Genomic DNA, 23,989 nt, shown 5'->3' with positions numbered 1-23,989 from the left:
AGTATCCATTAGGATGTGGGTTTGAGCCCTGGCTCCACTGAGTGGGTTAAGGATCTGCATTGGTTTAAGCTGTGATGTAGGTCATAGATGCAGCTCAGATCCCACGTTGCTGCAGGCCAGCAGCTGCAGCTCTGATTCCACCCCTAGCCTAGGAACTTCCATATACCATGGGTGCAGCCCTAAAAACCAAAAAGAAAAAAAACTTCCAACAAACAAAAGTCCAGGACCAGATGGCTTCACAGGTGAATTCTATCAAATATTTAGAGAAGAACTAACACCTCTCCTTCTGAAACTATTCCAAAAAATTGCAGAGAAAGGAACACTCCCAAACTCACTCTATGAGGCCACCATCACCCTGATACCAAAACCAGACAAAGACACCACAAAAAAAGAAAATTACAGGCCAATTTCACTGATGAACATAGATGCAAAAGTCCTCAACAAAATCCTAGCAAACCAAATCCAGCAATACATTAAAAGGATTGTACACCATGATCAAGTGGGATTTATCCCAGGGATGCAAGGATTTTTAAATATCCACAAATCAATCAGTGTGATATACCATATTAACAAACTGAAGAATAAAAACCATATGATCCTCTCAATAGATTTTGACAAAATCCAATACCCATTTCTGATTTAAAAAAAAAAAAAAAAACCTCCAGAAAGTGTGCATGGAGGGACCCTACCTCAACATAATTAAGGCTGAATCTGACAAACCCACAGCTAACATTCTCCTCAATGGTGAAAAGCTGAAAGAATTCCTGCTAAGATCAGGAAAAAGACAAGGATGTTTGCTCTCACCGCTACTTTTCAACATAGTTTTGGAAGTCCTAGCCACGGCAATCAGAGAAGGAAAAAAAATAAAAGGAATCCAAATTGGAAAGAAAGAAGGAAAATTATCACTGTTTGCAGAGGACACGATACTATACCTAGAGAATCCTAAAGACTCTACCAGAAACCTGTTAGAGCTCATCATTGAATTTGGTAAAGCTTCAGGATACAAAATTAATACACAGAAATTGACAGCATTTCTATATAACGATGAAAGATCAGAAAGAGAAATTATGGAAACAATCTTACTTACCATCTCATCAAAAACAATAAATACCTAGGAATAAACCTACCTAAAGAGAGAAAAGACCTGTACTCTGAAAACTATAAGACACTGATGAAAGAAATCAAAGATGACACAAACAGATGCAAAGATATACCATGCTCTTGGACTGGAAGAATCAATATGGCCAAAATGACTACACTAACCAAGACATTCTACAGATTCAATACAATCTCTATCAAATTACCAAGGACATTTCTCACAGAACTACAACAAAATATTTTAAAGTTTGTTTGGAAGCACAAAAAATCCAAAATAGCCAAAGCCATCCTGAGAAAGAAAAATAGAGCTGGAGGCATCAGGCTCCCTGGCTTAAGACTATACTATAAAGCTACAGTCATCAAAACAGTATGGTACTGGCACAAAGACAGAAATATAGAATGATATTTTCAGTGGAACAATATAGAAAGCCCATAATTAAACCCATGCACTTAGAGTCAAATAATCTATGATAACGGAGGCAAGAATAGACAATGGAGAAAAGACAATCCCTTCAATAAGTGGTGCTAGGAAATCTGGACAACTCTATGTAAAAGAATGAAATTAGAACACTTCTTAACACCATACACAAAAATAAACTCAAAATGGATTAAAGACCTAAATATATGACAGGATACCAATAAAACTCTTAGAGGAAAACAGGCCAAACACTCTCTGACATAAACCACAGCAATATCTTCTCAGATCTACCTCCTAGAGCAATGACAATAAAATAAACAATTGGGACCTAACCAAACTTAAACGTTTTTGCACAGCAAAGGAAATTCTAAACAAAATGAAAAGACAACCCACAGAATGGGAGAAAACATCTGCAAATGAAGCAACTGACAAGTGATTGATCTCCAAAATATATAAACACCTCCTGCAGCTCAATACCAAAAAGAACCAAAAACAAAAACCAAACAACCTGATCAAAAAAATGGGCAGAAGATCTAAACAGATAATTCTTCAAAGAAGACATGCAGATGGCCAAAAAACACATGAAGAGATGTTCAACATCACTTATTAGAGAAATGCAAATCAAAACTACTATGAGGTACCACCTTACACCAGCCAGAACGGCCATCGTCAAAAAGTCTACAGACAATAAATGCTGGAAAGGGTGTGGAGAAAAAGGAACCCTTTCACACTGTTGGTGGGAATGTAAATTGGTGCAACAAGTATGGCAAACAGTATGGAGGTTCCTCAGAAAACTAAATATAGAACTACCATATGATCCAGCAATCCCACTCCTGGGCATCTATCCAGTGAAAACCATGACTCGAAAAGATACATATATGTCTGCAGCACTACATACAACCTAAATGTACATTGACAAAGGAGTGGATAAAGAAGATGTGATACATTACCCAATGGAATACATGGAAACAACCTAAATGTACATTGACAGAGGAGTGGATAAAGAAGATGTGGTACATATACACATTGGAATATTACTCAGCCATTAAAAGGAATGAAAGTGGCATTTGAAGCAACATGGATGGACCTAGAAATTATCATGCTAAGTGAAGTTAGTCAGACAGTGACACACAAATATCATATGCTATCACTTTTATGTGGAATCTAAAAAAAAGATACATGGAACTTCTTTGCAGAACAGATACTGACTCACAGACTTTTTCAAATTCTGTGGGTCACACTTTTTGGTTTCCAAAGGAGACAGGTTGGGGTGAGGAGGGATGGGCAGGGTGTTTGGAATGGAAATGCTGTAAAACTGGGTTGTGATGATTGTTGTACTACTATAATATGATAAAATTCATTGAGTTAAATAAATAAGTAGATAAATAACATTCAGAGATTCAAAGCATATGTTTGAATGTATCCCAAATGTTCAGGATACAATCAAACCACTCATCAAACCAAGAACCACAGAGATTTCAACTTGAATGAAAAAGACACCTGGCAGATGCCAACAGTGAAACAGCACTGATACTGAAATGATCCAAAAAGAATTTTAAGCCACCATCATTAAAATACTTCTATTAGTAACTGTGAACACACTTGAAGCAAAAAAAAAGAAAGAAAAAAGATTAGTTCCCATCATGGCGCAGCAGAAATGAATCCAACTAGGAACCCTGAGGTTGCAGATTCGATCCCTGGCCTCGCTCAGTGGGTTTAAGGATCTGGCATTGCCATGAACTGTGGTGTAGGTCACAGCTGTGGCTCAGATCTGGGATTGGTTGCTGTGGCTCTGGCATAAGCCAGCAGCTATAGCTCCGATTAGACCCCTAGCCTGAGAACCTCCATATGTCACAGGTGTGGCCCTAAAAAAAAGAAAAAAGAAATCCCCAGCAAAAAATATAAACACAAAAAAGAACCAAATGGAAAATTTAGAGCTTGTAAAATAACCAAAATTTTAAAGCCCACTTGAATAGACATGACAGAGTAAAGAATTAGTGAATCTGAAAACGAACCTACAGAAATTACAATCTGAACAGAAGAGAGAAAATAGAGTGAAAAAAAGATGAAAAGAGCAGCAGGGACCTGTGGTATTACAATATTTTTTATCATGGTTCCAGAAAGAGAGGGAAAAGAGATTGATTGAGGCTGAAAAAGCACTTGGCTAAAAATTTCCCCGGTTTGTCAAAAGACATAAACCTACAGATTCAAGGAGCTAAGCAACCCACTGAGCCACAATGGGAACTCGTGCACTCACCATTCTTAATCAACACAGTGCTAGAAGTCTTAGTCAATGGAATAAGGCAAGAAAAAGGAATAAAAGCCATCCTCATTGGAAAGCAAGAAATAAAACTGTCCCTCTTTGCAATTACATGATTATGTCCATAGAAAATCCCAAGAAATATACAAAACCAACTTGACCCTGAGTCCCAATGCTCCAGAGACACCACCAATCCCATTGCACCACAGCAGGAACTCTGAAACCAATTTTTTTTTTTTTTGTAGATGAGAAAAAGCATTTTTTAAAAAATAAATGTTATTGGAATATAGTTGTCTTACAAAGTTGTGTTAGTTTCAGGTGTATAGCAAAATAAATCAGTTATACATATACACATATCCATTCCTTTTCAGATTCTTTTCCCATATAGGTTATTACATAGTATTGAGTAGATTACCCTATGCTGCACAGTAGGTCCTTGTTAATATTATATATATAAAAGAAAAAGCACTTTAAAGTCTCTGCAAAACCAATTTTTAAAACTCATACTATATATAATCACTCAAATACTTAGGGATAAATCTAACAAAACAAATAAAAGACTTGTATGTTAAAAACTACAAAATACCAGGAGTTCCCACAGTGGCGCAGCAGAAACGAATCTGACTAGGAACCATGAGGTTGTGGGTTTGATCCCTGCCCTCACTCAGTGGGTTAAGGATCTGGCATTGCCTTGAGCAGTGGCGTAGATTGCAAATGCAGCTCGGATCCTACATTGCTGTGGCTGTGGTGTAGGCCAGCAGCTGTAGCTCCGATGCAGCCCCTAGCCTGGGAACCTCCATATGTCTCGGGTGTGGCCCTAAAAAGCAAAAAACAAACAAAAAATTACAAAACACCAATAAAATAAATCGAACAAGATCTAAATCAACAGAGAGCTATAACTGTGTACACGGACAAGTAAAGGTCTTATTTTTTCCCCCAATTGATCTATGTGTTTAACAAAATTCCTATCAAATTCTATAACTGCCTTTTATACATACAGACAAGCCTATTCTAAAATTTACATGGAAAGGCAAATAAACTAGAATAGTTAAAACCTTTTCGGAAAAGAATAAAGTAGGAATAATCACCCTATTCATATTAAGCTACATCTAATTACATTAATCAAAACAGTGTGATGCTGGTGAGAGTTCAGTGGGGGGGGAGCCCAGAAATAGACATACATATGTATATGGCTAATATTTTGACAAAAATACTAAAGCAATTCCTTGGAGGAAGAACAGTCTTTTCAACAAATGATGCTGGAACAGACATTCACGGGCAAAACAAAAAAAGAAAAGAAAAGAAAAAGAGAAGAAAAAAGAACCTTGACCCAACCCCTCATTCTATACAAAAATTAACTCAAAATGAATCATAGAATTAGATACAGATATATGGAGTTCCCATCGTGGTGCAGCAGAAGCAAATCCAACTAGGAACCATGAGGTTGCAGGTTCAATGCCTGGCCTTGCTCAGTGGGTTAAGGAGCCGGTGTTGCCGTGAGCTGCGGTGTAGGTCGAAGACGTGGTTTGGATCTGGTGTTGCTGTGACTGTGGTGTAGGCTGGCGGCTACAGCTCCGATTCGACCCCCTAGGCCTGGGAACCTCCATATGCCGTGGGTGCGGCCCTAAAAAAGGCGAAAAGACAAAAAAAAAAAAAAAAAAGAATTAAATGTAGATATAGATAAGCTTATCCTAAAATTTATAAGAAACGACGAATTAAAAAATATATAAAACTTGTACAAGAAAACAGGAGAAAATCTTTAGTATCCTAGGGCTAGGCAGAGTTCTTACACATGAGATCAAACACACAATCCACAAAAGAAAAAAAATGACAAGGTGGATTTCATTAATATTTTAAAACTTCTAAGAGGATTAAAAGATACAGACTGAGAGAAAATATTTGCAACCACATATCTGGGGTTTTTTCTAGAATATATCAATAACTCTCAAAATTCAAGAGTGAAAAAACCATCCAATCAGAAAGTGAGCCAAACATCTGAAGCACCATTTCATCAAAGAGGAGCTATGGATGGCAAATGAGCACATTGAAAAGATGTTAGAGAAGTTAAGGATTTGGGCTTGTCACTGCTGTGGCTTGTGTTCAATTCCAGGCCCAGGAGTTTGCACATGCCACAGCTGCAGCCAAAAAAAAAAAAAAAAAAAAAAAAAAGTGCACCATCACTAGCTGCTAAGAAAATGCCAATGAAAACTACAATGACATACTACTAAACACCTATCGGAACAGCTAGAATACGACATAGCAACAACACCAAATGCTGGTAAGGCTGCACAGAGACATCTCTCTCGTACCTTGCTAGTGGGAATGCAAAATGGTACAGCTACCCTGAGAACTATCTTGGTAGTTTCTTATAAAACAAAACATACATATACCCCACGATCCAACAATTCCACTCCTGGGCATTCATCTCAGAGAAATGCAATTTCCCCTCCACCCAAAACCCCCCCACACACAAATAGTCATAGCGGCTTTATGTGTAAGCGTCAAAAACTGGAAACATTCCAAATGCCCTTCAGTGGGTTAATGGTTAAGCACATTGTGGTAGATCCATGACATGGAGCACTACTTAGCAATGAAAAGGAATGAACTACTAAACAACCTGGATGGGTCTCCAGAGAATGATGCTCGATAAAAACAGACAATCTAAAAGGCTATGTATTACATGATTCCATTTCTATAAGAAGCTTGAAAAACACACAATTATAGAGATGGGGCACAGATTAGTGTTTGCCCAGGAAAGGGGCGGGATAAGGTAGGGTATGTGACTATAAAAAGGTAACATAGGAGTTCCGGTTGTGGTGCAGCGGAAATGAAGCCGACTAGTGACCATGAGGTTGCAGGTTCAATCCCTGGCCTCGCTCAGTGGGTAAAGGTTCCAGCGCTGCCGTGGGATGTGGTGTAGGTCGCAGACACAGCTTGGATCCTGTGTTATTGTGGCTGTGGCACAGGCTGGCATCTGCCGTTGTGATTTGACCCCTAAACCTGGGAACCTCCACATGTCCGAAAAAGCAAAAAAAAAAAAAAAAAAAAAAAAAAAGGAGGTAACGTAGAGTTCTTTTTCCTGATGGAACAGTTCTGTATTTTGATTGTGGTGTTTTCATGTATGTGATAAAATTAAACAGATCTATGCGCATGTGCGCACACGCGCACACACACACACACACACACAAATTCATGTAAAAACCTGAAAACTGAAAAAGTTCTGTGGATTGTACCAACATCAATTTCCTGGTGGTGATATTGATCTACATGTAGTTATCTTTGGGAAAAGCTGGGTAAAGGGTACACTGGACTTTGTGCTGTTTTTTTGCAACTTCCCATGTGTCTACAATTTATTTCAAAATAAAAAATGTTCAGAGTTCCCACCGTGGCTCAGCAGGTTAAGATCCCAATTAGTATCAATGGGGATGCAGGTCCGACCCCTGGCCTTGCTCAGTGGGATAATGATTCAGTGTTGCCATGAGCTGTGCTGCAGGTCACAGGCACAGCTCAGATCTGGTATTGCTGTGGCTGTGGTGTAGGCCAGCAGCTGCAGCTCCAATTTGACCCCTAGCCTGGGAATTTCCATATGCTGCAGGTGAGGCCCTAAAAAGAAAAATAAAATTTTGCTCTGTCACTGTTTCTTGGTGCAATGCATTCAGTTTTCCATTTAGGTCATTTTAAAGACTCATAAACAACCTGGCAGTAACTCGGGATGGCTTTCTGTCAATAACTAACCAAGTGCTAAAAGTTGCCTGATCAGGAGTTCCCTTCGTGGCTCAGTGGTTAACGAATCCGGCTAGGAACCATGAGGTTGCAGGCTCGATCCCTGGTCTTGCTCAGTGGTTAAGGATCCAGTGTCGCTGTGAGCTGTGGTGTAGGTCGCAGACGCGGCTCAGAGGCTCAGATCCTGTGTTGCTGTGGCTGTGGTGTAGGCCATTGGCTACAGCTCCGATTGGACCCCTAGCCTGGGAATCTCCATATGCCATGGATGCAGCCCTAGAAAAGACAAAGAATCAATCAATCAATAAAAATAAAAGTTGCCTGATCAGATCCCATTATCACGACAGAAGCTTAGCAGACACCACAGCCCAACCTCTGGACCCATAAGCACTCTTTAAAACCTTTTATTAAAAACCTTGATACAGCAACACTAAAACCATTCTAAAAGGCATAGTGAAAGGTCTCCTCTGCATAGGAAAGAAGCAAGAAGATACAGGATGGAGGAAATCGCAAGTGGAAAGGAATCACTTAAATAAGCCAGTATACAGATCACGAAGGAAGGAAAAGAAAACCTATTTGTGAAAGTGACAATAAACATAAGGAACAGAAAAAGGATAAACAAAAATATTTAAAAAGGCTATCAAAAACATAAAATGTGGGGAAGGAGACTAAGAACATCTAGACTCTTTTTTTTAGAATGGGTTTGAGCCTATGTGACTATCAGTCTAAAGCAGGCACATATATATAGGAAGGGGTTAACATACTCGAAAAACAGGGCAACCACAAATCAAAAACAAACAATATGTTCACAAAAACCAAAAAGAAGAGGACGTGAGCATAAAATAAAAGGAAATCATCCAACCAAAAAAAGAAAAAGGAACAGAGGAGAAACATAGAATCAACTGGAAAACAAGGTTTAAAATGGGAACAAATACATATTTATCAATAATTACCTTAAAGGTCATTGGACTGAATGCTCCAATCAAAAGATATACAGAGTGGCAGACTGGACTAAAAAAAAAACAAGAGCCTACAATATGCTACCTACAGGAGACCTACCTTAGGGCAAAGGACACATATAAATTGAAAGTGAGTGGATAGAAAAAAATTACATTGCATGTGAATGGAAATGACAGGAAAGCCACAATACTCATATCAGACAAAACAGACTTTAAAACAAAGGCCATAGAGAAAGATAAAGGACGCTATTTAATGATAAAATGATCAATTCAACAAGAGGATATTACACTTGTCAACATATATACCCCTAATATAGGAGCACCCAAATAAATAAAACCAATACTAACAGACACAAAAGGAGAAATTGATGGGAGTACAATAATAGTAGGAGACTGAACAACCACATTCACATCAATGGACAAATCTTCCAGACAGAAAATCAATAAGGCAACAGAGATCCTAAGTGACACAATAGAACAGTTACACTTAATTGAGAGTTTCAGGATATTGCATCCCCCCAAATCAGAATACACATTCTTTTCAAGTGCACATGAAACATTCTCTACGATTGACCACATACTATGGCACAAAATTAACCCCAACAAATTTAAGACTATAGAAATTATTTCAAGCATCTTCTCTGACCACAATGGCATGAAACTAGAAATCAACCACAGGAAAAGAAAGGAGAAAAAACTGACTATAAGGAGACCAAACAACATGGACTAAAATACCAGTGGTTCAAAAAGGAAATTAAAAAATGCCTTGAGACAGATGACAATGAAAACACAACCATTCAAAATCTATGAGATGCCCCAAACGCAGTTCTTAGAGCGAAGTTCATAGCGATACAGGCCTTCCTCAAAAAACAACAAAAATCTCAAAATCAGCAACCTAACCTACCACCTGCAAGAATTAGAAAAAGAAGAACAAACAAAACATAAAGTCAGTAGAAGGAAGGAAATCATAAAGATCAGAGAGGAAGTAAATAAAATAGAGATTAAAAAAAAATAGAGGAGTTCCCTTTGGGGCTCAGCAGAAACAAACCCAGCTAGTATCCATGAAGATGCAGGTTCGATCCCTGGCCTCATTCAGTAGGTTAAGGATCCAGCATGGCTGTGAGCTATTGTGTAGGTCACAGACACAGCTCTGATCCTGCATGGCTGTGGCCAGCAGCTGTAGCTTCAATTCCTCCCGTAGCCTGGAAATTTCTGTATAACACAGATGCAGCCCTAAAAAAAAAGTACCCCCAAAATTAGATACCTAGGAATAAACCTAACCAAGGAGGTGAAAGACTTACACACTGAAAACTATAAAACACTAATCAAGGAAATTAAAGAAGATTCAAAGAAATGGAAAGATATCCCATGCTCCTAGATTTGGAGAATTAATATTATTAAAATGGCCATACTACCCAAAATAATCTACAGATTTAATGCAATCCCTATCAAGTTACCCATGACATTTTTCACAGAACTAGAATAATCCAAAAATTTCTATGGAACCATAAAAGATCCAGACTTGCCCAAGCAATTCTGAGAAAAAAAACAAAGAAGGAGGCATAACTCTCTCAGACTTCAGGCAATATTACAAAGCTACAGTAAGCAAGACAGTGAGGTACTAGTGCAAAGACAGACATACAGACCAATAAAACAGATTAGAAAGCCTAGAAATAAAGCCAGACACCTATAGTCTGTTGATCTTTGACAAGGAGGCAAGCATATGAAATGGGAAAAAGGCGTGCTGGCAAAACTGGCCAGCTGCATGTAAAGCAATGAAACTGGAACACACCCTCACACCTGCACAAAAATAAACTCAAATAACTTAAAGACTTAAACATAAGACACAACACCATAAAACTCCTAGAAGAGAACATAGGCAAAACATTCTCTGACATAAACCATACAAACGTTTTCCGAGGTCAGTCTCCCAAGGCAATAGACATAAAAGCAAAAATAAATCAATGGGACCTAATCAAACCTAACAAGCTTTTGCACAGAAAAGCGAATTATAAAAAAAAAAAATGAAGAGAAGACCTACAGAACGCAAGAAGATCTTTGCAAACAATGCAACAGACAAGGGCTTAGTCTCCAAAATATACAAATAACTCATACAACTCAACAACAACATAAAAAGACCCAATCGAAAAGTAGGCAGAAGACCTAAAGAGACATTTCCCCAAAGAAGATATATGGATGGCCAGCAGGCACATGAAAAGATGCTCAACATTACTAATTATCAAAGAAATGCAAGTGAAGCCAAAGAGGTTGGACTCACTGATAGTTAATTAGAAATGCATAAGTTTGTCATTGATGTAATATCTATTCTAAATATTTGGATTTAAGTTTTTACAATCAATGCTTATAAAATGAACACATGAAAATCAAAAAAAAAAAAAAAAAAGAAATGCAAGTGAAAACTACAATGAGGTACCACCTCACCCTGGTTAGAACGGCCATCATGAATAAGTCTACAAATAACATTCTGGACAGGGGGTGGAGAAAAGGGAACCCTCCTTCACTGTTGGTGGGAATGTAAATTGGAGAACAGTATGGAGGTTCCTCAGAAAATTGAATATACAACTACCATATGATCCAGCAATCCCACTCCTGGGCATATGTCCAGACAGAATTTTCACTGAAAAAGATACATGCACCCCGATGTTCATAGCAGCACTATTCACAATAGCCAAGATATGGAAGCAACCTAAAGGTCCACTGACATATGAATGGATTAAGAAGATGTGGTACCTATCCACCATGGACTACTACTCAGCCATAAAAAAGAACGAAATCATGCCACTTGCAGCAACATGGCCATAACTAGAGATTCTCACACTCAGTGAAGTAAGTCAGAAAGAGAAAGACAAATACCAGATACTATCACTTGTATGTAGAATCTAAAATATGGCACAAACGAACATATCTACAAAACAGAAACAGATTCACAGACAGAGCAGACTTGTGGTTGCCATGGCGGGGGGGAGGGGGAGAGGAAGTGGGAGGGACTGGGAGTTTGGGGTTGGTAGATGCAAACTATTCCTATTAGAATGGGTAAGCAATGAGGTCCTACTGGACAGCACAGGGAACTCTATCTAGTCGCTTGGGATAGACCAGGATGGAAGATAGTACAAGAAAGGGAATATATATATACAGGAATGACTGGGTTACTTAGCTATGCAGCAAAAATTGACAGAACACTGTAAATCAACTATAATTTAAAAATGAAAAATAAATAAATAGAACAACATAAGCCTTCTAGGAGTTCTCTCATGGTGTAGCAAGGCTAAGGATCTAGCGTTGTCATCACAGCGGCTCAGGTTGCTGCTGTGGTGCGGGTCCAATCCCTGGCCCAGGGACTTCCACGGACTATGGGCGTGGCCAAAAAAATTTTCTTAATCTACCTGAAAAGCTACTTTTCATAAATTATTATTATTTGCTTTTTTAGGGCTGCACCCACAGCACGTGGAAGTTCCCAGGCTGGGGGCTGAATCAGAGCTACAGCTGCCAGCCTACACCACAGCCACAGCAACCTGGAATCTGAGCCGAGTCTGCAACGTACACCACAGCTCATGGCAACGCCGGATCCTTAACCCACTGAGCGAGGCCAGGGATCAAATTGGCATCCTCATGGATACTAGTCGGGTTCTTTAAACGCTGAGCCATGGAGGGAATTCTCCATAAGTTCAAATTTTTTATCAAATTGCCCAGCCAAACGACGTGAGAGGAGAGGAGAGACAGGTGCTCTGAAAAGAACTGCCACTGCCTCTGGGGTATTTGAAGAATAGTTCTGAAGTCCTGCTAAGCCAGGCTGGGCACAGGCGGCAACCTCCCGAGGCCCTTTCTTCCCATTAGAAATGGGTTCTCATCATCTCGGTTTGGTCTCAATTCCTAAATGTCACTGCACCAGGACAGGGATGCTCATTAATTTTTTTGGTGCTTAAAACAAACATGTCGGAGTTCCCATCATGGCTCGGTGGTTAAGGAATCCGACTAGGAACCACGAGGTTGCGGGTTCGATCCCTGGCCTTGCTCAGTGGGTTAAGGATCCGGTGTTGCCGTGAGCTGTGGTGTAGGTTGCAGACGCGGCTCAGATCCCTCGTTGCTGTGGTGTAGGCCGGCGGTTACAGCTCGGATTCAACCCCTAGACTGGGAACCTCCATATGCCACGGGAGCAGCCCAAGAAATGGAAAAAGACAAAAAAAAAAAACAAACAAACATATAAACATGTCCATGAATTCTTAGTGTGATGTTCCCCCAAATTCTTAAGCCCCTTAGATATGGGATTAAGAATTTAATGAATTCTAGACCCCGCTCTTCGTAATACTATGGGGCCCTACTCATTTAGACCTTTGAAATAGTCAATTCTGCGGGCACATTTTAAAACTGAATGCTTGGGTTATCAGCCAGCTACAGGTACCCAGTATCCAGCTTTACCCTTTTTCCAACTGCTAGGTGCTTAACAATGTAGAATTACTTTTTTTTCTTCTTTTTTGGCCACCCCATGGCATATGGAGTTCCTGGGTCAGGGATCAGACCTAAGGCACGGCGGCAACACTGGATCCTTAACACACTGTGCCAGGCTGGGGATCGAACCTGTGTCTCAGGGCTCCCAAGACACCACTGATCCTGTTGCACCAGTGGGAACTCCTAGAATTACATTCGAAGTTACTAAACTTCTGGTCATTCCTAAGTCAAAACTATTTAAAGGAGTTCCCTGATGGCCTAGCAGTTAAGGATCCCATGTTTTTCCTGCTGTGGCTCGGGTTTGATCCCTGGCCTAGGAACTTCCACATGCCTCGAGAAAGGCCATAAAGGAACTATTTAAAGACCTATCCTATATGATAACTGAGATAGATAATTTAAAAAAAAAACTGTCTCAGTGGAACTAATTTCTAGAATCAGAGAACTCTGTACATCATTTTGTGAAGTGTGTATAAAAGGCTTTTTTTTAATATGTGGCACTGAAGTGTGAAGTCATTCCTTAATACTCAAATAATTCCCAAAGTCACTTGCACTTTTCAAAAACAGGTTGTGTAAGAGTTCCCTCTTGGCTCAGCGAGTTAAGGATCCACTGCTGTGGATACAGCTGTGGCCTGGGTTCAATCCCTGGTCTGGGAACTTCCTCATGCCTCGGGTGTGTGGCCAAAAATAAAATAATTTTTTAAAAACAGGTTGTTTATAAGACTCAAAGTGATAGTCCCATGCGTTGGGTGTATTTTATGCCCTTTGCTACAATTCCCCGGAGTATTTAAATGACCAGCTGGGCCCTAAATGCAGCTGGCTGACCTCCTAAAAGCCTCAAAGGGAAACTTCATTCCAGGCTGCAACAACCTACGGTCGGCTTGGCTGAGGCTCCCCGGGGGCGGGCGGAGTAACTCAGGAAGACACACTCTTAGCATTTTAATCATACTTTTGTCAACCTTCGAAGCAGGGGTGGGGGGGGAGGGGGAGGAGAATCAACTTCCTCCTGCCGGCTTTCAAGTTTGAGAACAGAAGATTCAACCAAATCAACTGGCCTCCCAGAGCAGTCTTCCCGGCCAGTTTCTTTTTTCCTTTTTTTTTTTTTTTTTTTTTTTTGCTTTTCGGCATATGGAGGTTCCCAGGCCAGACCCGGCCTACACCCCAGCTCACGGCAACGCCGGATCCTTTTAACCCACTGAGCAAGGCCAGGGATCGAACCCGCAACCTCATGGTTCCTAGTCGGATTTGTTTCCACTGCGCCACGACAGGAACTCCACTCCGGGAATGTTTCGAGTCAGGGGCCAGCCCAGGGCCTCCCCAGTGGCTCTGTGACCCTGTAAGGGCACCTCCCCTCCCTTCCTTAAGTTGCGCTTGTAGATTTCTCCCCAGCCTTCGTTCCTTCGAGTTTTTCTCCGTTTTGCCAGTCTGTCGCTGCCCACGCACTTGTGCCAGGTGGGGCGGCCCGGGTTCCCCAGCAGGAACTATTTCACAGATGCTAAAAATTGGTGCCTGGCCTTGGCACTTGGGCGGTGGGAGCCAAGGTTTCCGGGAATTCAGTGGGAATTACCTTCCAGCCTATTGTAACCACCTTCCTCCCGGACCCGCTGCAGAACAGATGGGCTGGGGACAGGCACTAGCCTCCTTTTCCACGGGCACGCGTTCCTGGGGGGTCTTCTCCCAACATCCTACCCAGAAACTGCCCTGAGTGGGTGCAGTTACCAGCTAATCTTAATCTAAATTTCATCTGCTATCCCCAGGTTAAACTTTCATCCCCTTCCTGTTTTCACATCAAATGAATTAAATGAAGTGCCAAGGAAAACGGAAATGACTGACAATGTTTGTGACAATAGAGCCATTAAGTTGTCCCTTTAAAAAAAAAAAAAAAAGGGAGCTGTGTAGGGATCATGTTAAAATAATACTTGAAATACCGGAAATGTCAAAGTGCAAACACTCCCTCCCTGGGACTCTAAAGCACAATGTAATAGGAAATATTAAGTTTGCTAACACAACCGGGGCCCCCAAATAGCCTAGGACTTTAAGCAACATACATCTTATAACGGGTTTCCAGACTTTCCATTTGCAAAATTAAGCGGCCGGGGATGCCAGGATATTGGCATTAGTCAAGAATATTTTCAGGTCGGTTTCATGCAGGAAACAATTTTCCCATCAGGTGAAAACGGACTGAGTGAAACAAAACGCAGCAAACCACAACAAAACATGAATAAGCCTAACTCTTGCCCAGGAAGCGAAGGGAGAAGCGAGGAGAGAAGCCACTTGCCTGGCCCCAGGCAGCCCATGTCCAAGGCTAAGCCTCACTCCCACCTCCCTGCCTGCAGTGGGGAAAGAGGACTCACTTCTTGGCTCTGGACTTCAGAGTAAAAGCTCATCTCATGGGACCCATTAGTCAAACCCCAGGGTCAGCCAGTGCAAAAACGAAATGGCCATTTTCCTAATATAAGAGAATAAAATAACAAATGTTGCCAGCCTTACACCCACTCCCAGCTCAAAATTTCCCAAGTTTCTGAGCTCACTTCAGAACAAAAGGAATGAGCTCCACAGGAGTATTGATAAAAATTGTAAGTGGGAGTTCCCGTCGTGGTGCAGTGGTTAACGAATCCGACTAGGAACCATGAGGTTGCGGGTTCGATCCCTGCCCTTGCTCAGTGGGTTGGGGATCCAGCGTTGCCGTGAGCTGTGGTGTTGGTTGCAGACACGGCTCGGATCCCAAGTTGCTGTGGCTGTGGTGTAGGCCGGCGGCTATAGCTCCGATTCGACCCCTAGCCTGGGAGCCTCCATATGCCACAGGAGCGGCCCTAGGAAAAGGTAAAAAGACAAAAAAAAAAAAAAAAAAAAATTGTAAGTGGTGACTTTGCCTAGTTGACTTTTGTTTTTTTGTTTTTGCCTTTCATTGAGTTGTTCTGAGATGCCTTTTTTTTTTTTCTTTTTTTGCTTTTTAGGGCATATGGAGGTTCTCAGGCTAGGGGGAACAACTGGAGCTACAGCTGTCGGTCTACACCACAGCCACAGCCATGTAGGATCCGAGCCGTGTCTGCAGCCTACACCACAGCTCCATCCAATGCTGGATCCTTAACCCACTGAGCAAGGCTAGGGATCCAACCCTCATCTTCATGTATACTAGTCGGGTTGGTTTGGGCTGCTCCACAACTCCCTGAGATACAATTTTAATTAACACACATAATTGCTTTCAGGAGTAAAGTTGTTCCCAACTCAAATAAAAGAACAGAATTAGTATTTGCCATCTACCAAGTGGGGGTGGCAGGGGTTAGTGAGGGCACTGGGGCAGGGAAGTGACCCGAGCTTGGATCTGCCATTCAGGCAGCCCTTTGGCTCCACAGAGTCTATGGGTCAATGGAGTGGCTGAAGGTGGGGTGGGGGGCGCTGGGGCCACCCTTGATCAGTTTCAGGATTCACAGGTTAGGATGGCTCGTCAGGGTACAGCGTCTGGGCATCGGCCTAAATCTAGCCCATCACTTCAGGTTCCCTCTCCCTGCAGAGTGGGTATTGTGTCTGCTCTACGCTTTCCTAGCCCTGCCCACAGTCCAGTGAGGATAAAATGGCCCCATGGCCAAGAGCAGGTCAATGATTGCCCAGGACACTGACACACATATGCCACTCCTCTCCTGAGCCTGTAGGGTTGCCAGAGACTGCCACACTTAGAAGCAGGACATGGCTTTTCCTAATCTCAAAACTATTTCTCTTCCCCTTTGGGTTTTTTGTTTTTTTTTTTTTTTTTTTTTGTCTTTTTGCCATTTCTTGGGCTGCTCCCGCGGCATATGGAGGTTCCCAGGCTAGGGGTCCAATCGGAGCCATAGCCGCCGGCCTAAACCACAGCCATGCGGGATCCGAGCTGAGTCTGCAACCTACGCCACAGCCAGATCTTTAACCCACTGAGCAAGGCCAGGGACCGAACCCGCAACCCCATGGTTCCTAGTCGGCTTCACCAACCACTGAGCCACGACGGGAACTCCCTTTGCTATTTTTAATTAATTTTTGTCTTTTTAGGGCCACACCTGCCACATATGGAGGTTTCCATGCTAGGAGTCGAATCAGAGCCACAGCTGCGGGCCTACACCACAGCCACACCAGATCTGAGCTGCATCTGCAACCTACACCACAGTTCACGGCAACACTGGATCCTTAACCCAACTGAGCAAGGCCAGGGATTGAACCTGCATCCTGTGGACGCTAATCAGATTCACTTCTGCTGAGCCACAACAGGAACTCCAAATAATTTATTTTTGATGGCCGCACCCGTGGCATATGGAAGGACCCCGGCCAGGGATTGAATCCTCCGAGCTGCAGCTGCAGCAGCGCTGGATCCTTTAACCCACTGAGCTGGGCTAGGGGATCAAACCTGTGCTCCACAGCAACCGGACTTGTTGCAGTGGGATTCTTAACCCACTGCACCATAGCGGAAACTCTCTCTCCCCCCTGCTGAGAAATAAACATAAATCTAAAAAGCATTCAGTAATGCTGGGAGTTTTGCTATTCTTGGGGAGGGCTGTGTTTATTTTCAGCCAACCGTCTCCTTTTTTGCAAAAAAAAAAAAAATCCCCCTGGCCATCCCCAGCTGAGGGGATGGGGTGCGGGAGGGGAGTGCCCCGAAAGGCAATGGCCTATAACTTTTGAGTTGTTTGCTGAACCTGAAAAGCGGGCTGGTTTCCCTTTTCACATCTGGGTTAGTGATATCCTTTATTAGAGGAAGAGACAGCATCTATTTTAACACTTCTAAAAATGTGTATATTTAACGTACAACAGCTCTAGGCTGTTTGAAAGGAAGTCCTATTTTTAAAACGTCATCTTGATTTGAGTGTTTTTGGCTTACTATCTCTCTGAGGCAGTACTGAGTCCTTTTTGGTAAACTCTGGTCTCAAGTCAGGGGGCGGGGGCGGGGGCCAGGGGGACATTTTTCCTTGCTGTTCACCCTGATCTGTAAGTACATCAGAACCACCGCAGCCTGCCTCCCAGTTCACGCCAGAGGCTGCTCATAACTTTCTGCAGTTTGTCATCCTTACAAAAAAACTCTGGGTCTCCTATCCACTCTCCACTCTCCCACACTTTACTGTAATGTGCTATTTTTGCCTTTCAGTTGGGCCGGTGTCTCTGCTTCCAGACTGCTAGTTACCATGACCAAAATGACCTTAACCACATAATATTCATCTCTCCAAGCCGGCCCTCTAGGTCTTTGGGATTTCAGAGTTGAAGCTTCTTGCAGGCGGGGCCCAAAGACTGCCCCCTGTCCTCACCACTCTCCCTGGGCCTCCTGGGGCTCCTCCTAGCACTCCTGCCTGCAAGTAACCCTTAACAGCAAGGGCTTCCATTCCACAGTAAAAAAAAAAAAAAAAAAAAAAAAAAAAAAAGGTCTAGGGAGTTCCCTGGTGGTCTAGTGGATAGGATTCGGCACTTTCACTGCTATGACCTGGGTTCCATCCCTGGTCTGGGAACTGAGATCCCACATCAAAGCCACTGCATACCACAGGGGAAAAAAAAGAGTCTATCTCAGCAGCTGTTTTTGGAATGCGACTCTACAGCAAAGTTCCCTGTTGCATCTATTTCAGGGGAGAGGAATCTGCTCACTCTGGCCATCACTGAGGTCACATGTGTTGGTCATCTTCCACAGCTCCTTTACCCCCAAATTTCAAAAAGTCACTGTCAGCTGCCACTTGGCTGTCTTCTCAGCATCCAGCATGATGGCCCCTCATGTAGACAAGGCCAGCTGCTGCCAAGGCCCAACCCAGCCCCTGGCTTGGTGCCGAGCTGAAGGCTTCCCATTCCCAGGAAGATATCACCGAACTTGGTGAGTTTGCTCCAACTGAAACTGCTTCCTGTTCAGCTCCCAAATAGTTCTCCGCTTCCCTGTGTTCTTGAACTTGGGCCAGAGCTGTTTCTTCTGTTCTTTCTTTCTTCTGTTTCTTCCCTACTGTTTTGTTTTTTTGTTTGTTTGTTTGTTTTTTGTCTTTTTGCCTTTTCTAGGGCTGCTCCTGTGGCATAGGGAGGTTCCCAGGTCTAAGCAGAGCCACAGCCACCGGCCTATGCCCCAGCAACGCGGGATCCTTAACCCACTGAGCAAGGCCAGGGATCGAACCTGCAACCTCATGGTTCCTAGTCAGATTCGTTAACCACTGCGCCATGACGGGAACTCCATCTTCCCTCCTGTTCTCATTCTAGCCTGCACCTGAGCAGAAATGGTTCTTTCTGATGGAACATGATGGAGGATAAGGTGAGAAAAAGAATGTATATGTATGTAAAACTGGGTCACTTTGCTGTACAGCAGAGATTGACACAACACTGTAAATCAACTATAATTTTAAAAATTAAAAAAAAAAAAAGAAACGGCTCTTTCAATAGGGCAAGTTCCTCGGTTCCATCAGGAAGCGAGAGGATGAGGGGGCCCAGGAGACCTCACAGACACCTCACCGAGCACAAAAAAGCAAGGCCCATCTGGCTTTTTTTAGCTTCAGTCTTTTCTGCGTTGCTTATGCTGAGAGCAGGCTGAGAAAAGGCATACTGAAGAATTTTAAGCCAGCTGCGTATAAATGTTTTTTTAAAAACATCGCTCCCGACTATTTATATTACATTTATTTTCGTGGGAAGCAAAGCTCTGCCCAGCCTAAAAAAGCCTCTCTGCAGAAAACCCGCTGAATTTTGCCTGTTGCCTCAACTACAAATGGTCACATCTGCCCTCCCCCGCTCCCCCAACAAAGAGGGCTCTCAGGAGTAGACAGAAAATGTATAGAGCTCAGCTTTATTTAAAATCAGCCTAGGAGTTCCCATCATGGCACAGTGGTTAACGAATCCGACTGGGAACCATAAGGTTGCGGGTTCGGTCCCTGCCCTTGCTCAGTGGGTTAAGGATCCAGCATTGCCGTGAGCTGTGGTGTAGGTCACAGACGTGGCTCGGATCCCGCGTTGCTGTGGCTGTGGTGTAGGCCGGTGGCTACAGCTCCGATTGGACTCCTAGCCTGGGAACCTCCATATGCCACGGGATCGGCCCCAGAAATGGCAAAAAGCCAAAAAAAAAGAAGAAGCTTGCGACAACCCGATGTCCTGGGGAAGTGTGCTTTTTTTATCAAGGGATGATCATTTTCATTCCAAAATCATATCCAGTCCTTCAGAACAACCACAGAAATGATGCTTTGCAGATCCAGGTGCATTTAAGAAGGGCTAGGAAGTTGATTTCAGCTCAGCATCTGGTTACCACAAAGCTGAGGTGGGAGGCAGCCCTGCACTGTCTGAGATGAACCATAGGGTCAGAGAGGGCCAGGGCGCTGGGAGAAAGGATTTTCCACCCAACAAATAAATAAAATGCTTGTGTCCAAAGTCTAGGAAACAGACGCTCCAAGATACAAGTGGTGGGAGCGAAAGCTGATGCAACGTTGAGCAACTCAATGGCTCAAAATGTAAAAAAGCCTATATACCCTTTGCTATGTATGGTCACCCTGCTACCAAGCAAATTGCTATACTATAGAAATTTTTCCTACAGATGTAATTACACTGTAGGCAAAGGATGCTATTTAAAATGCAGTGATACGATGTTGAGACTAGGAACTGGTTAAATAAGTTACAGTATATTCCTACAGTGAAATACTAGAAAGTTATTAAAAAGAAGAAAGTATGGGAGGATTTTTTGTTTTTAGGTTCTATTAGTTTTATTTCTGTAACCTTTATTTATTTATTTTGGCCACACCCACAGCATGTGCAAGTTCCCAGGCCAGGAATGGAACCTGTGCCACAGCAGTGATAACACTGGATCCTTAACCCACTGATACACCAGGGAACTCTGATAACCTTGAAATCATACCTCACAAATTGAATTTTGTCACAACTGGATTCAAGGATTTAAGGAAAGCAGAGGAATCAAGTTCACTACTTTCTGAAACACTGACACACAAAAAAAGGGAAGGGAAGAATTACTTAGAACAGATTATTTACAGAAGATCATCAGAAAAATCCCTAAACAAAAGCTAAACAACTAATCATTCACTTTAATGCTACTCGGTAAAGGATTTTAAATCAATTTGCTGGCATTAGGTTTCTTAAGTCACAAATCTTTCCCTAAACATTACTGATCCTTTGCCAAGGGATAAATGGATGAATTCAGCAGTACCTTACGGCGTAGCAGCTGTTAGAACATTCCATAGAAAAACGGTGAATAATTTTGTAAGAACATGATGGCAACAATTAGCTACCAATATTCTCAGAGTTTCCAAGTGCCGAAAGCATATACAATTTTAGTCTAGAAAAAGAAATCCATTTTATAAAATTAAGCTTTAGATCAAAAAGCTCCCCTCCCCTTTTTAATGGATGCTCCCAGGCCAGGGATTGAATCCCAGCCGCAGCTGCCACCTATACCACAGATGTAGCAATGCCAGACCCCTAACCCACTGCTCCGAGATCAAACCCGTGCCTCCGTAGTGACCCAAGCCACCACACTCAGGTTCTTAACCCACTGCGCCACAGCAGAAACTCTGAAAAGCTTCCCTTTTTAACAGGCACAAGGATCGGAAAACAGCCCCCAAAAATCTCATGAAACAACTTACAGAAAGAAAACCATGCCCTATAGTTCTGAAATGCAGTCAGTACTGGGACTCTTCAAAAACAGGCGATAGACGTGCCCTCAGCTGCTGGCCAGGTGGGTAGGTGGCTGAGTGGTGAACGTGCCCCATGGCCATGCTCTCTCCATCACCCAACTTCAAGTGCTCGTCCAAGATAGTGATGAGCTCATCATTTAGAATCTGGAAATTGTGAACTGAAATTCTCTCCACCATCTTCTTCAAAGGCACTTTTTGGTTGTTGTTACTGCTGCCTTTTTAGGTCTGTACCTGTGGTATATAGAGGTTCCCAGGCGAGGAATTGAATCAGAGCTACAGCTGCCAGCCTACGCCACAGCCACAGCCCCACCAGATCCGAGCCGCCTCTGTGACCTACACCACAGCTCACAGCAACGCCGGATCCTTAACCCACGGAGTGGGGCCAGGGATCGAACCTGCGTCCTGCATCCTCATGGACACTAGCTGGGTTCGTTTTCTCTGAGCCACAGCAGGAACTCCAAAGGCACATTTTTGATCACCTCATCTTTGCCATCATGTTTCTGGACTTTAGGCAGATGATAGCAGAAATCTGGTACCGCACAGCCCCCCTCCCTGTCGCCTAAGAATAGGGGGGAATGTGAGGTGGTGCAGCCAGTGTGGACAACGGCATGGAGCCGTCTCAAAAAGTTTAACATAGAACTACCATATGATCCAGCAACTGCACTCTTGGGTATTCATCCAAAGGAAATGAAAACACTGCCTCGAAAAGATTTCCACGCTCCATGTTCACTGTAGCATTATTTACAACAGCCGAGATACAGAAATAACCTATGTGCTCAGTGATGGATGAATAGATAAAGCAAAGGCGGTATATATGCATAAAGGGAATATTAGTCATAAAAAATGAGATCTTGGGAGATCCTGTTGTGGCTCCGTGGAAACGAATCTGACTAGCATCCATGAGGACATGGGTTTGATCCCTGTCCTTGCCAAGTGGGCTAAGGATCCCGCGCTGCTGTGGCTGTGGCGCAGGCCAGTGGCTACAGCTCAGATTCGACCCCTAGCCTGGGAACTTCCATATGCTGCGGGTGCAGCCCTCAAAACACACACACACACAAAGAATAAAAAAAATGAGATCTTGCCATTTGTGACAACATGGATGGACCTAGAGGGCATGATGCTAAGTGAAATAAGTCTGCCAGAGAAAAGTCAAATACTGTATGATCTCACTTATAAGTGGAATCTAGCCCCTCCCCCCCAAAACCCGGGAAGTCAGAGATACAAAGAGACTGGTGGTTGCCAGAGGCGGCAGGGTGGGGTGGGGGGAATGGGTGAAGGGGACCAAAAGGTACAAACTTCCAGTTATAAAGTAAGTAAATACCGGGGAGATAAGGTATAGCATGGGGACCACAGTCAATAATACTGTATTGTAGGCAGTTCCCATTTTGGCTCAGTGGTTAACGAACCCGACTAGTATCCATGAGGATGTGGGTTCCATCTCTGGCCTCGCTCAGTGGGTTAAGGATCTGGTGGTGCAGGTCGCAGACGCGGCTCAGGTGCCGCATTGCCATGGCTGTGGTGTAGGCTGGTAGCTGTAGCTCTGATTGGACCCCTAGCCTGGGAACCTCCATATGCCACGGGTGCAGCCCTATAATAATAATACTGTATTGTATATTTTAATCTTGTTAAGAAAGTAGATCTTAAAAGTTCTCATCACATTATAACTATGTATGGTGATGGATACTAACTAGATTAATCACGGAGGTCATTTTACAATACATACAAATATTGAATCATTATGTTGTACATTTGAAACCAACATTTTTGGTCGATCGTATCTCATTTTAAAACTTTTTAAGGAGTTAAAAATAGAAAGATTTAACTAAAAAAGGTACATGTCTGTTTGAATTTGCATGAAATATTTCTAGACATATGTCACAAGAAACGCAGTGGTTACTTCTAGCAAGTGAGAGTGGCAGGTATTTTTTATGTCCTTCTAAATTGTTGAACTCTTTGGTTCACCACATGCTTATAGAATTTCTAAAAAAATTTAAATGCTAGTTTTGAAAGAAAGAGCACCTGATTCTAATCCTCTGGCTGTGTTATCATTGACAATTACTCAACCTCTCTGAGCTCGCTTCACCATCCATAAAATGAGGATGCCACCCTCCTTCTAAAGCTGAGATAAGGACTAAGACAACGTGCATTACGTGACACAGTGCACAAAACAAGCACTCGATAAATGTCACACCTCCCCTCTTAGTGCCAGGAAAACTTGGAAATCCTCTTAATTCAACCTCTTTTTCTTTTTTTTTTAAACTACTCTTTTTTATTTTATTTATTTATTTGTCTTTTTGGCATTTCTTGGGCCGCTCCCACGGCATATGGAGGTTCCCAGGCTAGGGGTCCAATGAGAGCTGTAGCCACCAGTCTACGCCAGAGCCACAGCAACGCAGGATCCCAGCCGCGTCTGCAACCTACACCACAGCTCACGGCAACGCCGGATCCATTAACCCAC

At 42.8% G+C, this 23,989-nt stretch overlaps 1 protein-coding gene across 6 annotated transcripts in view; it reads right to left on the bottom strand.

The window, feature by feature from the left end:
- CHST7 (carbohydrate sulfotransferase 7) overlaps positions 1-23,989 on the bottom strand; it is a 109,792-nt gene that overhangs the window by 7,554 nt on the left and 78,249 nt on the right. The window contains exon 3 of one of the 6 annotated variants that reach the window (XR_014835291.1): positions 23,797-23,870. The exons of the other annotated variants lie outside the window; for them this stretch is intronic. The gene's annotated coding sequence lies outside the window, so the exon portion shown is untranslated. Of the gene's footprint in view, positions 1-23,796; positions 23,871-23,989 lie in introns of those variants that run through there. 6 annotated transcript variants of the gene reach the window in all.

The sequence above is a fragment of the Sus scrofa genome, chromosome X (assembly GCF_054392235.1).
Source record: "Sus scrofa isolate SSC_HxYL_T2T_F1_AM1 chromosome X, Sscrofa_HxYL_maternal_Yorkshire_Landrace_v2.0, whole genome shotgun sequence".
Classification (NCBI taxonomy): domain Eukaryota; kingdom Metazoa; phylum Chordata; class Mammalia; order Artiodactyla; family Suidae; genus Sus; species Sus scrofa.
The sequence above is the reverse complement of the archived record's forward strand: the minus strand, read 5'-3'. Positions and strand labels throughout refer to the sequence as shown.